This window comes from Lepus europaeus, chromosome 12, assembly GCF_033115175.1.
Source record: "Lepus europaeus isolate LE1 chromosome 12, mLepTim1.pri, whole genome shotgun sequence".
NCBI classification, from domain to species: Eukaryota; Metazoa; Chordata; class Mammalia; order Lagomorpha; family Leporidae; genus Lepus; species Lepus europaeus.
In genome coordinates, this window is record NC_084838.1 from 91,619,858 (window position 1) to 91,628,084 (window position 8,227).

An 8,227-nucleotide genomic window follows, 5' to 3' on the forward strand; every position below is an offset into this window, starting at 1 on the left:
GATTTCAAACCTTTTACACCAAGATAAGGTTATTTTATTTCCGATTTCCAGAAACTCTTCCTACAACACAGGCTGTCAGTAACTGAGAGTTGGCTTCCTGGACTGCAGTTTCTAACACGTTCACATTTTTTGTGGATCATGTAAGCCCTCAAATTTACTTATTTTACCAGAAAAGTAAAAAGTTTTTAGCTGAAAGGTCAATTTCAATAAAGCACACAGCTCTGGCGTCGGCCTGGAGCTTCTGAGGGGACCTTGGACGCCGGGCTTCCGTTGCCTCGTGGGTCGGTGCCGCGGAGGACCCGGTCCGCCCAGAGCAGCTCGGCCAGGCGAGAATCCTCCGGGACCGGCTTCCGAGCACTGCGCAGCGGCGCCCGCAGGAGCCCGCCCACCCGGCGTGGTGCCGCCCCGCCCCGCCGGTCCTCGGAACCGCAACCCGCGGTGTGCGGTCGCCCTAAGGCCGCGACCCTCGGACGGCCGAGCCCGACCCACAGGCCCGACCCGCTCTCCGCTCCCCTCGGTCCAGAGAGCCCCGGCCTCCACCACGCTTCGGACCCGTCCCGCCCCCAAATTACCCAGGCCCCGCCCGCCACCACGTCCCCCAACCCCTCCAGCCGGTTCTTCCCCGGCCCCTGCCCCGTCCCCGTCGGTCCCGCTCCCGCTCCCTTTTAGGGGGTCTGCTCGCCCCACTTCTCCCCTCCTCCGTAGCCGTCCTCCGCGGTGCTGACCGCCTGGGGCTGCGGGCTGCGGGCCTCCTCCCAGGCAGGGGCCGCGAGCTCTGAGCTGGGAAGGTGCAGGGTGCAGGGCTCCCGGAGCCCCGAGTCCGCTGGTAGCCGGCTGGTAGTCCGCTGTCTGCGGAGCGCTCGCCCTGCCCTCGGGCCTCGGGGCCGGAGACGGTGGGAGAGGCGCCGGCGTCCTCGGGGAGGGCAGGCAGGGAGGAACGCGGTCCTCTGTCCTCGGAGCCTGGGCTCCGGAACCCGGCTGCGTCCTCGCCCTGCCTCCTCCGTCGGACTCTCAGACACAGCAGAGACGCCGCCCTCAGCGCGGACGGGCTCACCCCGGCAGGGCGCGCTCGGATTCGCCAGGACGGGAGCCTGGGCGTCGCGCAGCACAGAAGCGCTCGCTCCCCGGGGCCTTCAAAAGCCCTCAACAGTCATGGAGGAGCCCGACGACCTCCCGATTCGGTGGGCTGTGCCTGGGGACAGTCTCCACATTAGAAATTAAAACAGAAATCCAAAGTGTATTGAGGCCAGCGCTGTGGTGTAGCGGTTGAAGCCGCCGCCTGCAGGGCTGGCATCCCATATGGGTGCGGGTTCGAGTCCCGGCTGCTCCACTTCCTATCCCACTCTGCTATGGCCTGGGAAAGCAGCAGAGGATGGCCCAAGTGCTTGGGCCCCTGCACCCACGTGGGAGACAGGGAAGAAACTCCTGACTCTAAATTGGCGCAGCTCCAGCCCTTGGGGCCGTCTTGGGAAGTGAATCAGCGGATGGAAAATCAATCTCTCTCTCTCTCTCTCTCTCTCTCTCTCCTTCTCCCTCTCCCTGCCTCTCTGCAACTCTGCCTTTCAAATTAATAAATAAATCTTTGGAGGAAAAAACTGTATAAACTCATTTGATACCATAATTAACACATTTCTTATGAATGATGTATACGTTTGTTGAGATAAAAAAGAACTCTATGGAAACCCCAAAAATTAAGGGGCCAGGCCAGAGGCCGCAGGGGTCTTGGACGGCGCTCAGGGCCGCGGCGATCCCGTGGTGCGGAGCGGCGGCCAGGCCCTGCGTGGCGGGCAGAGCCGGGGCGGGCGCCACACCGACGGGCGGCACTCGGGCGGTGCGTGCCATCTGGGTATCGCAGGAGCGGTTTCCACAGGATGCCCGCCGAGCTGCCCTGGCCCACCTGGTCCTCCACACAGCCCTCCCACGTGGGAAGGCGGGCTCGGCGGCCGAGGTCTCCTCAGAAACCCCGACTGCGCTCCCGGCCGGGCCCAGGGGGCTCCGGAGGCTCCCGGCCGCTTCACCCTCACCGGCAGACCCAGGCAAGGCGCCGGGTCCGGATCCAGAACGCGTGGGCCCTGCACACCGGCCCCCGGGGCCGCGGTCTCGGCGAGCCCGCGTCAGCCTCCGGGCCAGGAGTCCGCTGGCCCCGGGAGCGCGCGTGGTGCCGGCCCGGCCGCTGCTGCTCCAGGTGAGCTGCCGCCGTGCACCTGCCCTCTCCCGCGTGGGGACTGGGGTCTCTGAGCAGTGTCCCAGGGGTCGGCGTCTTTCCTGTGGCGAGGACGGGCGTGGTGGCCCCCGAGTGCCCCAGGGCGTCGCGGGTTCTCCCCGGTTGGTTTCTCTGGGTCTCCGAGTCGCCCCCTCTGGGGAGTGCGGTGCGGGTGGGACCAGACAGGAGCCGCCCTCCTCCCGCCCTGCCCGGCCTGGGGCGAGGGCGTGGGGGCGGAGGCGGGGTCCCTGGGCCGGTGGTGAGGCCTTGTTCCTCCCGGTGAGTGACGTGGGAGCCGCCAGGGTCTTAGTGGAGGAGTCCCGGGTGGGTGTTTCGGGGGCGCCCGTGTGCGCTGCGCTGAGAGTGGGCCGAGGGCAAAGCAGGGGGTCGGGAAGGAGACCCCTGCCCTGGTGCCTGGGGTCTTCTGCGGAACGAGCAGGGATGATGCCGGGTCCCCTTCCTTCCATTTACCGTTGTCACAATCCTCGTTTGGTTCTGTAGGATTCTCCAAAGGCTAAAAATGTTTTTTTTTTTTTTTAATAACCTTATGCAGTGTGATTCAAGCCATTGCAGTTGTTTTACTCAAATTATTCCGGCTGAGGCCGGTGGGAGTGGCTTTCCGTTGGCCTCTGGGCCCTACTGAAGTGCCTGCTCCTTGATGGGTCCCTTCTGTCTGCAAGGTGCTCCAGGCTCACCCCTACACTTCCTGTCCAGACATGGAGGAAATACGAATTTCTCTAAGGATCTCAGGGTCCTTTGCAGTCCCACTGCCGACAAACGTGTGACCTAGATTCTTTACAGACTTGCCAGTGTTGGTGTTGACCATGTTTTCTCTTCTCATCAGTGGTTTAGCTTTCATTACACTCATTTCACATCTCTATGCCTGCTGGTGGAATGTCTGTTCATTCAGTTTCTAACTGGTGGCCTTCTTTTCCTGTTGTGTGTTTGAGTTCATTATGTACTCTACATATGGGTCCTTTATCTGATCTATGCTTTAAAATATTTTCCCCAGTCTATACGTTGAATTTCTTGTTCTGAACACTGTTATTTCCAGAATAAAATGTTTTTTTTTTTAATTTTTAAAATGTCTACCTTATCCATTTTTGCTTTTATGGATTGTGCCTTTGGTATGGAGAGGGGGTGGGGAGACTTTTTTCCGCCAAGGATCATTTGGATATTTGTAACACCACTCACAGACCATACAGAATTATCAACTTAAAGCTTAGTCTGCTGTGGGTTTATTGAATCTTGAATCTCGCTTGTGGTTGCCTTGGCAGGCCCAGAGCAGATGATTCCCCGGCCTTATACGCCTGCTGGCCAGATGTTTCCCACCCCTGATTCAGGCATGAAGTATTATTGATGAAGTCTTATATCCTGGGGTGTTTTTCTTGTGTACTTGTCTAAGAGATTGGTGTGATTTGCACGTCATTTGGCCCCTGAACTCGTGCAGCTGTTTAGTCCCCAAACCTTCATGCTAATGTTACTGAGATGGTAGGAACTTAATCCAGTAATGGTGTTTACAGGTGAAAACTCTGTCATTTTAGTGTGGGTCTGAGTGTCTTTCTTTCTTCTTAAGATTTCTTTATTTATATGAAAGTCAGAGTTACACACAGAGAGAAGGAGAGGCAGAGAGAGAGAGAGAGAGAGAGAGAGAGAGAGGTCTTCCATCTGCTGGTCCACTCTCCAATTGGCTGCAACTGCCAGAGCTGCACCGATCTGAAGTCAGGAGTCAGGAGCTTCCTCTGGGTCTCTCACATGAGTGCAGGGGCCTAAGGACCTGGGCTATCTTTTACTGCTTTCCCAGGCCATAGCAGAGAGCTGGATCAGAAGTGGAGCAACCAGGACTTGAACCAGTGTCCATATGGGATGCCAGCACTGCAGGCAGCAGCCTCACCCACTACACCACAGGACCGGCTCCGTGAATATTTTTTTAAATTGATTTCTGTGTCTCTCCCTCCACAAACATTAAAAATCTTGATAACTATAGCTACATGTTAAGTCTTGAAATGATGTACTCATTCCTCCAAATTCTTATTTCTTACTTCTTTTTCAAAATTGTTGCTATTCTAGATCCTTTGCATTTCCATATACATTTTAGACCAATCTTGCCTACTTCTGTGAAATATCTAAATTGACTTGTAAAGGAATTCCATTAAACACACACACACACACATAAATTTGAAGAGAATTAACATTTTTACTGTGTTTGGTCTTTCAGTCCATGCACATAACCAATCTCTCCATTTATTTAATAAATCTTTGTGTTCATTCATTAGAACTCTACAGTATCAGTGTAAAAATATTTTATCTAATTTTATTAGATTTATGAGTGGTTTCATTTTTAGCAAATGTCAATGGTATTGCATTTTTAATTCTCATGTTCATCACTAGTGTATAGATGTGCAATTGAATTTGTTTTTTATTCTTTTGTATTGTGAAACTCTGGTGAACTCACTGACTGTAGGAATTGGTACATACACACACACACACACCCCTTGGAGTTCTCCACATAGGTAGTCCTGGCACCTTCAAATGAAAAGTTTGATTTCTAGATGTAGCGTGTCACCTGCAGCCTGCCAGGTGGACACATCTAGACGTCCATGGGGCCACAGAGTCGGGACCTGCTCTCCGGGCATGAGCTGATGGCACAACGCTGAGGCCACGAGAGATCTGAAGGGAGTAGAGACCGAAGCTCTTCCCCTGGAGAATGCATCCGTGCTCTCAGTGGGCTCTCTGCAGGAAGGCAGATTATGGGTTGGCAACCTGGACCCCAAAACCACAGAATACCATCTTCTCACGCTGCTCCAGAAGTTTGGCAAGGTGAAGCAGTTTGACTTCGTCTTCACCAGTCGAGTGCCTTGAGGGACAGCCTCGGTACTGTTTTGTTAACTTTGAAACCAAGCAGGAGGCAGAACAAGCCATCTCAATGGCAAGCCGGCTCTGTCTAAGAAGCTGGTGGCGCAATGGGCACACACACAAGTAAAGAGATACGATCATGACAAGAATGATAAGGTCCTTGGGGCTGCTGCTGTGGCACAGCGGATTACAGCTCTGGCCTGAAGTGCCGGCATCCCATATGGGCGCCTGTTCAAGTCCCAGCTGTTCCACTTCCGATTCAGCTCTCTGCTTTTTTTTTTTTTTTTAAAAAAAAAAAAAAGAATGATAAGGTCCTTCCAATTAGTCTTGAGCCATCTCAAGCCTGAGGCCATTCAGTCTAACCTAAGCCTCAACTGCAAAAAAAATAAAAGGCATTGAAGCAAAGCTGAAAACGATGGTGGAAAATCCTGATGCAGAGTATCCCTCAGTGCCTGTTTATTCCTACTTTAAACCACCAGATAAAAAAGGTCTATTCCTTGTTCTGGAACAGCCTGGAAATCTCGAAGATGGTGGTTGTGATTTGCCATAGCAGCAAAAGCAATTCGGTCTCTGCACCTAAAGTCCTCTGCCTTTGTACCCTACAGATGTGATCGGTATTGCCCGACAGAGCACAGTCACGTGTTGGTTTGGTAACATAGCATTGTTGAATGTTCTTATAGATGTGTCACCCCTGAAGTATGTGTGGAATTGAGCATGGTCCAGAATAAATAGGATTGTCTCGAGAAAAACAAAGTTTTATTTTGCCTTTCCATATCATGTGCCTTTTGTTTCCTTTCCTGCTTTCTGCTTTGGCTCAGTTGGCTAGAAATGCCAGTACTATGTTGAGTTAGAGCATTAGAATAGATACTCTTGCTTTATTCACCTTTTGGGGAGGAAAGAGTTTTTCCTGTTAATAGTAAGAATGTGCCAGTGTGTTAGCTTCAGGCATGATTTGTGGATGCTCTTCATCACGTTAAAGAAATCCATGCTGATCCGATTCTCTGTGTGTTTTATCAAAAATGAGCATTTAATTTTGTCAAGTAATTTTTCTGCAGATGGAAGGATCTTGTGCTTTTCTTCTTTAGTCTGTTAACACAATAAGTCTGCCTAGGCCAATGTCTTGCAGCATTTACCTGATGCTTTCCTCTAGTAATTTTTTGGTTTCAAGGCTGAGGTTTAGATCCTTGATCCATTGTGAGTTGATTCCTGTACAGGGCAGAAGGCAGCAGTCTTGTTGCAAACTTCTGTGTATGGAAATCTAATTTTCCAAACACCATTTGTTGAGGAAACTGTCCTTTCTTGAGGGAGTGATTTTAGCTTATTTGTCAAATATTTGTTGGTTGTAAATGCATGAATTAATTTCTGAGACTTCTATTCTGCTCCATTGGTCTATATGCCTATTTTTGTGCCAATATCAGGCTGTTTTGATTTGAACAGTGCTTTAGTGTGTCTTGAAATCTGGTATTGTGGTGCCTCCGGCTTTGTTTTTATTGTTTTAAATTGCTTTGGGGGCCAGCACTGTGCTGTAGTGGGTAAGGCCGCCGCCTGCAGTGCCAGCATCCCATTTGGGAGCTGGTTCAAATCCCGGCTGCTGCATTTCCGATCCAGCTCTCTGCTATGGCCTGAGAAAGCAGTAGAAAATGGCCCAAATCCTTGGGCCCCTGCACCCACGTGGGAAACCCGGAAGAAGCTCCTGTCTCCTGGCTTCAGATCGGTCCAGCTCCCGCCGTTTCGGACATTTGGAGAGTGAACCAGATGATGAAAGACCTCTCTCTGTGTCTCCCTCTCTCTGTAACTCTCCTTCTCAAATAAATAAATAAATCTTGTAAAAAATTGCTTTGAGGGTCCTGCCCGTGGCACAGTAGGTTAATCCTCTGCCTGCAGCACCAGCATCCCATATGGATGCTAGTTCTAGTCCTGGTTGCTCCTCTTCCAATCCTGCTCTCTGCTGTGGCCTGGGAGGGCAGTGGAGGATGACCCAAATCCTTGGGCCCCTGCACCTGCATGGGAGACAAGGAAGAAGAACCTGGCTCCTGGATTCGGACTGGCGCATAAAAATGACGCATAAAAATGGTCTGGGTGCTGGCAGTCCCACGTGTGGCTGCCGGCAGGCCTGGGTTCCTGTGAAGGCGCTCTTCCAGGTGGGGCACTCCCAGCTTCTTGCTGAATACCCACCCCTCTCCGTGGCCAGAGGGCCCTTATCCCATCCTGAGCACTCTGCCCTCACAGCTCCGTTCCCTCACGGGGGCAGGCCTCCCCCACTGCCATAGGGATAGTAGGACTCAACTTCAGCAAGTAAATTAAGAGGAGGTAACTTTAGTTCATTATGGGTTGCTTTTTTTTTTTTTTTAATTTCAGAAATTTACTTACAAGGTGGCTTGGTACAGATTTGTTTGACCTTTACCCAAGTTCCTGAAGTATATGCTTATGTCCCTTTCCCACTTTGGGAAATTAACAGGCATTAATACCTCTGGAGATCTGCCAAACTCCATATCTTTTCTTATTGTTCTATGGATGCCTGAGACCCTTCTCCCTTTGGCTTAGTTTCCTTTCTTCTTCAATGTTGCTAATAGCAGGAGTCCTGCACTGTCGGGATGATGGGGGGACCACTTTCTTCAACAAGCACCAGAGACAAGTTTCGGTGAATATGTCTGTTTATTTTTTTAAAGATTTATTTATTTGCAAGTCAGACTTACACAGAGAGAGGAGAGGCAGAGAGAGAAAGAGAGAGGTCTTTCATCTGATGGCTCACTCCCCAATTGACCGCAATGGCTGGAGCTGCGCTGACCCGAAGCCAGGAGCTGGGAAGCTGGAGCTTCTTCCAGGTCTCCCACGTGGGTGCAGGGGCCCAAGGACTTGGGCCATCTTCTACTGCTTTCCCAGGCCATGGCAGAGAGCTGGAAGTGGAGCAGCTGGGTCTTGAACCCGTGTCCATATGGGATGCTGGCACTTTAGGCCAGGATATTAACCTGCTGCACTACAGCATTGGCCCCAAATAATGTCTGTTTATTAACAATCAAGCACAAGCTTTTAGAGGGAGGCAGAAGGGTCAGGCAGTAGCTAGTTCAGGGCAACACTGATTCTATAGGATAGAGCCAATATTGGTGCCTCTATGCTTCTCCAATTAGCTGGAAGGTCACATAGCCTATGTAGCCTTCCAGGTGATCC

At 51.7% G+C, this 8,227-nt stretch overlaps 1 pseudogene; it reads left to right on the forward strand.

Annotated features, from left to right (window-relative positions):
* Positions 1-3,713: 3,713 nt before the first annotated feature.
* LOC133771059 (probable RNA-binding protein 18) lies at positions 3,714-5,599 on the forward strand (annotated as a pseudogene).
* The last annotated feature ends 2,628 nt before the right edge of the window (positions 5,600-8,227 follow it).